The sequence below is a fragment of the Rhopalosiphum padi genome, chromosome 1 (assembly GCF_020882245.1).
Source record: "Rhopalosiphum padi isolate XX-2018 chromosome 1, ASM2088224v1, whole genome shotgun sequence".
Lineage (NCBI taxonomy): Eukaryota > Metazoa > Arthropoda > Insecta > Hemiptera > Aphididae > Rhopalosiphum > Rhopalosiphum padi.
In genome coordinates, this window is record NC_083597.1 from 11,846,716 (window position 1) to 11,860,293 (window position 13,578).

General features: G+C 26.1%; 1 long non-coding RNA gene across 1 annotated transcript; it reads right to left on the reverse strand.

The window, feature by feature from the left end:
- Positions 1 to 5,538: 5,538 nt before the first annotated feature.
- LOC132932440 (uncharacterized) lies at positions 5,539 to 8,988 on the reverse strand. Its single transcript, XR_009662875.1, has 4 exons — positions 8,800 to 8,988; positions 7,101 to 7,201; positions 6,800 to 6,927; positions 5,539 to 5,792 (listed from the first exon to the last, which is right to left on the reverse strand). It is a non-coding gene; the product is annotated as an uncharacterized LOC132932440 (long non-coding RNA).
- Positions 8,989 to 13,578: the final 4,590 nt, after the last annotated feature.

Genomic DNA, 13,578 nt, shown 5'->3' on the forward strand with positions numbered 1-13,578 from the left:
AATAAATATGGTCCTAGGTGTTCATTTCCTAAAAAAAAACATTAAAAAATATTAAAATATACAAATATAAAAAAATACAAAATACAAAAAAAGTATAGAAGTATATTATTTTTACACATATTATAAACCGATTGTTACTAAATTTTGGAAATAAATTAAGTTTTGCAAGACAGTTAGTTTTATTTCTCGTCGATAAATAGTTTATTCGCCAAAAACGGCAAAAACACATGTAAATGTTATAAATTATAATTAAAATATGCTTTATATTATACGTAAATTAAAATAATATAGTACACATAAACGTATAAATATATATATTATATTATATATACTACTAGATACATAAATCCTACTCAATATATTATAATTTAATTAAAGTGTAATATGTTATTTAAAATGGTAATCGTATTATTTTATCAGCGTGAAAAAACAAACCATATCACAGTGAACAGATGCTGTCGGGTACAATTTTCCATTAAAGTCCCAAAGAATTTGATCGATGTTATGGTATTTTAAAATGGTTTAAAGCGTCAAAAGTGTATAAAAACCTCCATTATTGATGCTGACAGTAGAGGCAAACCGATGATCGAACGTTTAGACAGTCAGTTGGCGCAGAGACTTTGATAATTTAGATGGAGGGGATACTACGACCAAGGCGGTCGGTGGTGTGGCTGTGCAAGGTCGTTAAAGAGAACAATTTAAAAAAAAAGGCTATAATAGTCGTTATTCAATTTTTATATAAGTTGTTTGTAGCATAATAAGTCCAGTATAAAATTGACAAAACATAATTGAAAAATAATATTTTTGAAAAATCGTACAGTACTTACAATAATTCCAATAAAATAAAGTAATGGTAAAATATCAATATATTAAAATATTTGAGAAATTATTTTTTAGTAATTTATTTCGACTTTCTTATAACGTTGAAGTGTTATCATTAGTTATAATGATTTAACGTTGATGATTTTGTATCCTCGTCGAAATCCCCCTTAAAAGCAACTGGGTAGGAATAGATTGTCCATTTGTCAGTTGACTCACTGTCCTATTGTTATCGAGATTCCAATTTCATCATTCCACATTCCCAGTATTGTTGTATCCATTGAATACAATCATAAATGTAAATTTGTCAAATCTAGCTTGTCGGTATTTGACTTTATTAGTCTATTATTCTTCCAAGATTTCCTGTTTATGGTGTACCTACCTTTATTTTATGTGAAACTAATAACAGCTAGTAATAATGTTAATAGGAAAATAAAAAGGAATAATTAATATAATCCATGTTTTGGCTAGACAATGTTTTTATAGTTTAATTTTTTAAATAGTTATTTATAGTTGAATATTAATAAACAAAAATTAAATGGATATTGAGATGAATTCTTTAAATATTAATAAGTACAACATATTTAACATATTTTGTATCAACCACAGTTTAAGCTATACCTACTCAATAAAATAAGGCCAATTGAAAAATACAATAATAATTGAAATGCAAATATAGTTTTACTATGATAAATAAGAGAGTCAGAGAAATATCGTGTGAAAGTGGTCTTTAACAGTACATAAATAATATTTTATTTATTTTAAAGTAAAATTTTTGTTTTTTCAAATATATATCAATACAATTTAATATGATATTTTCAATACATGTTTTGAATGGAATGTGTCGTATATTGAAAACCTAAAACCTACTATACTCTAGTTAGTATTCCTTGCCTTCGATGAAATACAATGGGTGTTTTATGTGGTCAATATTATGATGACGGGATGGCATTTGATATTTCCTCGGTTGACAAGTAGTCTAGCTGCGAGGGCCCGTTCAACTCCTCCAACACAACGAATGGAACGGATTTCTTATGATGCATGCTCATTTTATCGTAAAAAAACTATTTTGGACCTTTATTATTATTAAATCATGGTCAGTAGTTTAAAATTAAACAAATTTATCTAAAAATATAAACTAATTAATGTAAAACCAATACCATTCCAATATACATAGTTCCATATTCAATAAGTGTAAATGGCTTGTCGGCGATCAAATACGATTTAAATGTAGGTATACTTGACATGCATAAAATCTATTTTTTATACACCTACATTGTTAAATCCACTTAGAATAATTTATATGTTCCACAGTTTGATATGTATATATTAGAAAAATGTTTATGAAAGTTATACTATTAATGAACGACTACAATAGGTGCCTATATAGATATATAACTACATCTTAGATCATCTTACATTTAATTATAAGTTTAAACTTTAACTGAACAGCCTGAACATAGTATTATGATAATATATTATAATAATATGTTGGACATAAATTGTATTCTATCAATAAATCGACTTGACTTGAACACAATTACCTTGATCAGCTTTGGTTTTATCGAACTTAAAAAAGTCAACATATCACGAACCATCTAAAATACTGTGATAAATAGTCACGTTTACAAACGAGTATATAAATATTTTATACTTTAAATCACGACCAAATAATCGGAAGCAAATTTAACATAATATGTATTGTGTTTGATCGGCATAAACGGGATTTCGACGTCAGCTCGAAGGCGCCGATAATTGCCGTGCGCTTGTACAAAATATGTTACTTACCAAAACTACGCGTTTTAGACTGTTAAACGTTATGGCATTGCATCAGTCACACCATACACTATTTTTATTCGTGATCATAAAACATCAAATTTTACGACACGCGTGCACCGCCACCGAACTAGAATATTGTAATATTATTATTAGTATATTGTTGTTGCACTATTGCACTATCGATAAGTCGTAAACCCGCTGTGAAGACCTTGACAGAAGATACAGTTCTCCAAATCTAATACAGTGACTCCAAAATGCATATAAAAAAATCGTATAGTAGGTCAATGTCGACGTATGACAACATAAGACTAGCTATTTATTTATTACAATAAACGCATACAGGCGTTTCAATGTACTTTAAAGGTACCTATATAATTCCATGGTCACGGCGTTTGAGTTTAGTTTTTTGTTTTATCTTTTCTCGGTATTGAAATGATTAAATTTATATAGCGTGTGATAGGTTTGATAACTTTGCAGAAATTTGTTTTATACACATAAAATATAATATAGGTAATAATAATACAGTCTTACATTTTAATGTATTGTGTAATGTTTATAAGGTAATGGAGTTTAGATTATTTACGACTACAAGCTGTCAGTCGGAATGTAAGATATTATATTATGAACCGCTAGTGTCTGAATATCGTAGTATTTTATTTTTACTGAAAGAAACCGCCATCGAGATTGAATTATTATGGTCAGACCGAATATTATATGACGTCGATTACGTGCGGAAGCAATGCATTTGGCCGTATAAAGTATTGTCACCTCTTAAACAATTTAAAATGTTCCTAATAATATATTAAAATGAGTGAAACAATCAACACGATTCCACTCAGAGAATATAATAAATTATGTACTGGAAAAGTTATTATTTACAACAGCGTTCGTGTACACTGTACAGGATCATTCAATATTTAACACTGATATTGAGGGACAGTTACGTTTTGTCCGTGAGTCACAACCGTATAACACATAATGACAGGAATGAATAAAAACTAAGATCATACGTCGTGCGTGGGATAAGATCATAGATTCAGATATTCCACACAAATTGAGTGTTTTTATGTCCATTAACCATTGACGGATATCTTTTGGAAGTTCATAAGTTCGTGACCAATATACATGTGTTGCATAATAATAATCTATATTGACTATATTTTATATTATGGTACTCGTACGATTTTACTAGGGTTAAACAAAAAAATAGAACACTTGTCAGTGATGAATTAATAATACGTATAACGATTGTGCGATTAGTAATATTGTTAATTAATTACCTTTTACGCTCTTCGTTTCTAAATTATCAATACTACTAGTATTCTCGTGTATGTAACTTTACTATCCTATATATTTTACACTTGTCTTTAATTATACATGTTTATAATACATATAGTTAAACAATTTTGTTTGTGTAGGGTCAATAATATAATAATATAATATTCTATTACAAATTGCAATATTACCGATAAAACCATTCGTCGAGAGAAAATTAAAATAACAATTTTATTACATTCCACCGCTTTCTATACTTAATGTGATAATTATTTATTTACTTACTTGACTAGACATTATTAATTCATTCGGTGCAAATAAAACATTTATGTAAATATAATTATAGTTATCGTACAAGGGCCACGACATTGTTTTGTATTCAATTAAATACTTAGGTAGTTTCAGTATTAAGTCATAGTGTACCTATACTAAGTACCTACGTAAAAAAGTATAATTTCATTAAAAAACAAAAAGAACATTAATTTGTACGTATACCTATTGAATGGACCTTTTTAATACAGTGTTGTTGCAATAATAATATATTAATGTAATACATAATATGTAATCATGATTATTTATTTCTATTTTAAATAAAACAACGATTATAATAAATTATACATTAAGTAATATTAAACCATATATGGTAGAATCTACATAACCGGGACACCACATAAAGGGAATAACCGCTTAGTGGGGACAAATTGGCATAGTCCCGAACGAATATATTCGTTTTAGGCAATTTAACTTCGTTTATTGCGGAAAACCCGTCGTTTATAAGGGACAAAGATAAAAATGTCGACTGGATATTCTAACCTAGACTTCCCTACTTTCTTATCGAAACTGTAATTATTATCTACTATTTATGGCTCTATAATATTTTATAAACGTACATTATATTATGTACATATAATATATTATATTATATAGGTATAGTAATTTCATGTTACATTATTTTATTTTTGTCTAAAAATGTATTTATCTTTTTATCTTTTTATCTTACTACCTCATACTCCATTCATCAGCTGAGACTATGTTTAATGCAAAATGGAAAGAACAATTTTCCAACTACTTCGTTAGACATTTGTGCAGACTTTGTCAATGAGCAAAGTCATAATAAATTATACAAAAGAAGAATGGACGATTACCTGCAAAGTCTAACAAAATATGAATTAAGTATGTTATGTATTTTGATATTTCACTAAGATATTTCTCAAAAATTACACAATCTCAAGGGTTAAATCTGAAGGAAATTGCGTAAAATTGTATTGTATAATATGTCTTATTAATTTTATGGCATGTTGATATACATTAAGCATGTCAAACTAGTCTAAAACGTGTCTAAATTACAATAGCCCAAACGTTTATCAAATACATCTGTATACTCATACTAATAATTTATATAAATATCATCTGCAGGAAAAATGTTGAACGCGTGCGTATGTCATAAAAATTGTTTGATTGGCTTGTATTTGATAATGTTATAGGTATTTATACTCTTTATTTTTGAATATTCGTATAAAACATAAAAAAAAATTGTTAGGTACCTATACTATACCAACCGTTATTTTCTGGCATTTGATTGTTTTGCGTAATTCCGCGACGAATAACAATCGACGAACATCACTGCGGGTCTACTTATAAACCGTAAACGATTGAGAATTGTAATGGGATGTAAATGCATTTAATGTAATAACGAAATTATAATATTATGGGTTCATAATTGAATGTTAACAATGTGTGTCGTCAGCCACTTATTAGTTTTGTGCGACCCAAGCGGCGTCGCCATAATAATGTAATTTTACTATATATACAATTTAATACGTACACAACGAACAACTGAAAGTATGCAATGAGAACAACTGAGGAATATGCTTTCTGACACGTCATAGACACTGAATTTTATCTTGAATATTAATAAGCTGTAATTATAAAACATTATTTGTTAAATATTATGATTACATTACATTATATATTTTCATCTATCATATAAAAAAACATTGTATTTGTGAGAGGTAAAATTCTAGAGCCTAGGAGAGTTATTTTTGAATCTCAGGGGTGTGCATTTCTATCCTATTGATCTTGTATATATATGTTACAGTGAGAGTTTTCAAGTACAAGTAATGACATTTTTAATTTAAATTCTCTTTGAATATTTCTCAAATACTAAAAGTATTTTAATACCGAAATATATGGCTGATTAGTAATTACATTTATTCCACGCTTTAATAATATTCATTATATAAAAGTTAAAATTATTCATAATTCAATATTATTTGAATAATAATTTTTAAATTTGTGAATATTTTGTGATCGAAGCGATTGGATCTGATTATATGGTTGCGGCCATAGGTAAATTATTTTGCATTTTACACAATACTCTAAAAATACGCCCCTGCTGTGTTACATATAATTTATATATATATATATATATATTATACCTTTACACTATAAAACTAATTTAATAAAAAATTAAATTTAAATTGCTTAATTTTAAGTTGTCTATGTTTTAACTTTTAAAACACAGCACCTAAAATATTATAATAAAAACGTGCCAATATTTTAATATGCATTTGATTAAAATCATAATAATAAAAAAGGCGGAAAATGGGTCGTATTCTATATATATAGTAGGTGACGAGTGGGCTACTGTAATGGATGTGTAAAATTTGATTTCACTGATATATAATTATATAAAATAACGATTCTGAGCGATGGAAGTTGTTCGGCCTATATATAATGTTAACTTACTATAGTAATTCATAATCAAAACTACCATTTTCAAAATACAATATAATAAAAATATTCCTCTTCTATTTTCATTAGTGATGAAATATTATTTTGCTAATTAATTATTCTTTAACATCATTATTTTAAATTTCTTAAAAATCCCGTTTTGAACAATACAATTTTTATCTTAGAACCTTACTCTGGAATAGTTAGCTTTACGAATTGCAGTAGGTTTTTAATATGATCGCTCACGGAAATGGTTTAGATTTCAGTATTTTGTTCACGCGAAAATTAATATTTAGTTAGTTCCTCGACATTAATTCATTGCTGAAACATATGCCGTTAAAAACTATATTAATATATAATTTTATCATAATATATATTATTATATTCCCTTATAAAACAAACTATTGCACAATAACAACTTACCGAATATCAGAGATAATTAAGTGTCTTTCAACTATATTATGCAGTTTGTAGAGTGTAAATAATTAGATTACCTTACCTGATATTAGGTTGAATGAGATCAAGCGCAATAATGTGTAGTATCTTGTTATTGTAACTCGTACTTATGCATGATATCTTCGTATGCAATTCACACCTCATAAAATAAAACAATTCAAACAGTCAACACAAGTTTGAGTTACAAAAACTTATTTGCGACATTACATTAACATTAAGTGAACAATTGATTCATTGAGTTGGACTCAATAAAAATATTTCTGATGACAAAAACTTTAATGTGCATAATAGGGTTTATATGTAAACCATCATTATAGAATACACATATTATATTATGCACGCAGTAAATACAAAATATGCATAAATAATGTTTATATGCTTATATTTACTTGAATACTTCGAAAACTGTGTAGTTATTAAAGATGCACAAATTAAAAATTATAAGTTTTTGGTAATTATCTATAGGTATAATATAAAAATAAATATTTATTTGTTTATTTGTCCACTATACACTCAAAAATCAAATACTAATAAGTAATAACTAACGCGTGATTACTGATTAGGTAGGAACTACCATTATACTAATACAATAATCATAAAATATAAATAATAACACCTAATACATTTCAATCTAATTCATATTTTATTTAATCATAATATTATGTAATAACACTTAAATCATTTAGTAACTGATTAATTGCTTAAGTCAACGTCCTTTTTTCGCCATATATACCAGTCAACACTATTTATACCAATTGTATTTATGAATTCCTTTATATTTTAATAGAATGTAATCTAAATTTTATTCTTCTGTAATAGCGCCATATTTAAATAGGAAAACAAATGGTCGAATAAATAAATAAAGAAACAATTATGTTAATAAAAATATGAGCATCAAATTTAAATTTGTATGCGTGCATACACACACAAATTCAAAATCATATTACACTTAACTAACTGCTATTGAAATTGCAATTACGAACTCATTACTCAAATGCCTATATGTATAGCACCTCTTGTGCATCATGTTATAAAATAACTGATAAGTATAAATTATAATGATCATAATATTGTTAATATCACGTATAAAACATAAAAATAAATCTTTAAATAATATGCGTGAGTACAGTTTTTCAGATAGAAATTTAGAATGGCAATAGGTACCTTTAAACCAGCCACATAAGCAGCATACTTAAATATTATATTATTTGAGAAAAACCACTTAATATATGAAGAGATCAGTTAACGGTACAATACACAATAAGAATAACAACAGACCTAAATAAATCAACATACACGAAATAGTTTTCAATAATCCATTTTAAAATGCCTTTGATAACAGCGAAAAATCAATACAACCTATATACAAAAGAATTTAAAAAAAGTAACGTAAACTCAAAATGGAAATAAGAAACAAAATGATCAAAGGAGCAACCCTAAAACCACTACGGAGAATAATAAATTACTCATTTGATACAAGAATTTTTTTTTTACATTGAAAAATAAACTACAAATCATATTTTGATATGATTGATAATAATATATACAAACATTTATGCAATTAGACAAAATACCGAAACACTTACAAATATATACAAATGCTTTAATAATTTTGTATTGCAAAAAAAAATAAGTGTGCATCTTAGATGGACATATATTATATAACATTATGATATAGGCGCCTACACAAGACACTCTCGTAAATATAATCATAATATTATGTTATACCGTACTCACCATGATACATTGAAGTACGTGCAGAGTGATTATGCTTTAAATTACTGTAAAAAATTATTTTTTTAATGAAATTATTTTTAATTACACTTTTATTATATTGTAACATTAGTACACATTTTGTATAATGCGAGTGCAATATAATATAATATAACCAGCCGTGACTTATTTTGTTCACCTATACGTCATGTAGCACTCTTGTTGGTGGAGAAGTGCACTTGGCAGACATTCCATTGTTGATAGGCTCGCGCAAAATATAAGACAATTATCGCGAGATAAAAGATTAAAAAAAAAAAAAAAAATTGAAAAACTGCTCGCGTTACACAGTCTTCAGCTCGTCTCCGTTGTGCTTTATGCACATTCCAATTATTATTATCCTAGCCCCGCCGGCAATGGATACCCGTCGGGAATCGAGTTTGTCATCGTCGTTATCGTCACAATGAGCCGATTTTTTACCACATCACGTAGATAATATTAACAATATTACAATACTTGTCTTCACTGTTCTCGAATGATTGTATGTAGGTATACTTCATTCTGTTTTATGCGCGAGTATTTCGTATATAAGTAAATAATATATAGTAGTGACTAGTAGGATTGCTACTCGCGTTAACGTTTGCTCCACGCGATTCGTGAGTATAGTATTTTAATCGTACTACACTCGTTCATAATAAAATAATATTTACTATATTTATACACTATACGTCACTATAATCATTTGACTTTAATATTTCTATGTTTTTGATATGCATGCGATAAACTATAAATGAAAAAATAAAAATAAACGGTCGTTTCAAGCTTTTACAAAAAAAAAAAAAAAAACATTACTTTTCGACATAATTATAGTGGGTTAAATATTATAATAATAATCCTAATAAATTAAATTATAGTATATATTTTTGTTTGTTTTCAGTAACACATGTACTATACTTGTGTTTTGCACTGTAAATTCAATTTAGGTTATTATATAAATACATAGATGTACTATATTTGCATCGTAATATATATTTTTAATTATACACTGGCATAGATAGGTTACAATTCAAATTTAATGTTCATGGTAACAATTAATTTACAAAAAACTTTTATGTTATATACTTATATGTATGTAGCTGTCAGTTTGTATTTTTTTATTAAAAACACAAGTAAGCATGAAAGTGTTTGGATGAACTTTTGTAAATCAAGAATTTAATTTTTAGTGGAAAGACTCACAGCCATTAGTATAGTATACGTTTCGATGTTACTTCTCTTGATGTTTAAATCCACGAATTTGAATTTTATTCCTTCCTCAGTATAATTTTCAACCAAATAATCGCAAAACTTTATAACCCTTTCATTATCTAGAGAAACTGCAGCTATCATATCTGTAGTAAATAAGTAACCGCTACGTATTCAGGATTCAATAATGGTAAGCCGAATACCCTTTTTAGCTAATTACGTAATATTTCACTTGAGATACATCTTTATATTCTTTTGATAAGCCTAAGAAATACAAATTAATTACTATTAATAATAAATAATACGAAAATAATATTATTTTATGTGCATTTCAACATATTTTACCAAGACTTCGAAAGTGTTTCCACCAGATTTGTTTCAAATGAAATATTAAATTTGCATATTGCGATCTATATTTCTGGCCATATTATTTTTACACCAATATGTAAAGCTATAAGCTTCTTCAAAAACGGAAACTATTTTTGATGAAGTGAATAATAAATTAATTTCTGAACATTGTTCACCAACATATCCAAAGATCGTACATATGTGTCTTTACACCTGTCTAATAGTATAACAATTATACGAGTGAAATATAATATCCATTTTTGAAAAAGTGGATAGTAAAAAACTGATAAAATTATTTTGCGCAGTAGGCAAAAGTACCATCCACAAATAAATTGTTTACTGAGTAAAGTCATTTTAAATTCGATTTTGTTTAAAAACAAATACATTTGTTAACTGAATAAACAACAAGAATAACATTTTAATCCTGAACGGTTTCAATTTGACGCACGCTCATTACGTTGAATACTTCTTTAGATTTTTTAGGATATAATGACGAAAAGTCAAAAACTGTTTAAACATTGATAAATATTATTAATATTTGTACCTGTAAACGTTTGTGTTAAATTCTGAATTGGGTAAAAGGCCAATATTTATGATTTTTGATGGTCTTCCTAAATAATTGTCTTCCAATTTTCGTTTAAGTTCATTAGAAAATTATTTCCTTGATATAGTTGATGCAAGTTCTTCGCGTGATAGTTGACATTATGTACACTTTTATCTTTAATAATGTTCTTTAATATTCAATCTACATACATTTTTGCAATGCACTTTTTATTTATACACTGCCATTTAAAAGCATTTAAATATTTCATGTAAACATTTTCATAATATTTAAAATTATTATACAAAATTAGATCATTTTTTTGTTCACTTGAAATTATACAAAAGTTCATTGTATAAATTGTATTTAATAACTATTGCTTGGTGCCATTTAATAGGAAGTATTCCGTGAATCCAAATGAGGTTGTAAATTGTAAGTATTTTATTGAGTGCGAATTTTGAAAGGTTTTTAATAAAAATATATGGGAAATCATCAGGCCCGGGGTTTTTGCTGGTACAGTTGCCTAATTCAGAGTGTAGCTCTTCAATTGTAAGCGGGAGATTGTACTCATTATTATTATTGCGTATGTATGAATTTATGTTAAAGGATTCGTCTTTGGCTCTTTTGTATATGGCGAAATCATTATCGAAATTTGAATTGCTACTGTTGGCTTGGAAATAATTAGCAAAAGATTGAGCAATATCGCAAGTTGATGATTATTCCACTGAAGAACGTAAAATTTTAAATCACCCCACTAATATGGAGGAAGCATTAGGGGAAGCCAACTTTGACGCCATTTTTAATTTTTATAGATCTATTAATCTTATAAACCTATTATAACCCAATATCCCAAATGTAAACACTTATGTATATTATATATATATATATATATATATATATACTTTTAAAATGTAAAACCCTATTTACTTTATGATCTTGTAATATTGTATATTGTAATCTTATCTATCAGATCTGTATAATTTTAAGTTAATTTAACACTGTATAGGCTAATGACCATAGATGTCAAAGCCTTTTATTTTTAATAAAAAAAAAAAAAATTGTATTTAATATATTAATATGAGTATGTGAGTAACAACACGGGATAACGATAATAACAATAATAACGATATTATAGCGATATTTTAAACTGATTTAAATACAATTTAATGTTAGCACAATCAGTAAATTATCTAGGTATGATTCTTTGTGTCATGTATATCTTTGTAAAATAAACAATTGGCTAAATTCAATTAAATAAAATTAATTACTCTTGAGAGTATTTTTCTTAAATTACTGATATATAAATTGACAGTTCACCATTAAGTATTAAGGTAACTATACATTTAAAAAAAAAAAAAAATACAAATTTACAAATTATAAAATAAATTACAGTCGAGTCGCGATAACTCGAAGCTGAAGGGAAATAAAAATTTGTTTCTAGATATGTATTATTCGAGATATCTAACACAAATTTATATTAATTTATATATAATTTATATTTCTAGGAGAATAAAAAAAAATTCGAGTTGTCAAGTTTTTCAAGTTATTGCGACTTGACTGTATTTAGTTCAAAACTTTAAAATTTTAAAAGTAAAATGCTATTTACACATAATTTATTATTTATATTGTAGGTATTTACAGATACATTTAGTAGTACTTTTAATTTATTTTATTCTGTTGTTTAAGTTAACTTTAAAAACAAATTAAACTTAAAATAAATAATTTTTAAATATAGTTAATGATCAATTTATTAGATTTTAGTTTAACACTGTTAAACCAATCAATCTAAACATTAGAACAAACTCGTACAATTTGATTAGTGAAAAAAAAACACAATGACAAATGAACCATTGGGTTTGGAAAATCAATATACTTTATACGGAACAACTTTTTTTAGTTCACACTGCCAACGAAAATATATTGTTGTAAGGTGATTGATAATAAAATAACGGATTTTAACTTATGGTTATTTTTAGGAAATAATATTTCGTTTTTAAAATATGAATGTATATTTTTTATTTATTATAATGTATATAAGTAAATATAATATAAACTCAACAAGCTATAGGTCACTAAAATACCATTTATATTCTATTATATTTAATTAATATTAAAATATGGTGTTTTGATTAAAATTCGTATTCTGTACGTTTTAAAATTAAAATTGAATATATATTTTATTGTTACTTTTTTATTTTTAAATTATTTTTGTAAAAACGATGTTTTGGCCTGACTATACTTTAAAATTAAAAACATAGATTACAGATAATATTAAATGATAATTTGTAAGTACTGAATTTCTAATACTATTATAATATACTAATAGTGTTTTTCGTGTAATTAAAAACGAATAAAACAAACATAAAAAAAATTAAGCTTACAGTCGAAATAAACCACCTAAAATTTAGAAACAGTCAGTAGAGTTTCTTTTTTTAGTTTATATTATTTTGAAAAATATTTATTTTACACAAAAAATTACTTTAATGTATTTCTAATCATCATATAATGGAAATTAAAGTATTAAAATTGTGAAATAAATTTTAAATATATATATTTATTTACATTTTAAATAAATACATTTTAACAATATAATATAACTTAAGTACTACAATATTTAAATTGTATAACATTATACATGTACATTTTCATAAAACATTACAATACATTCATTTTTT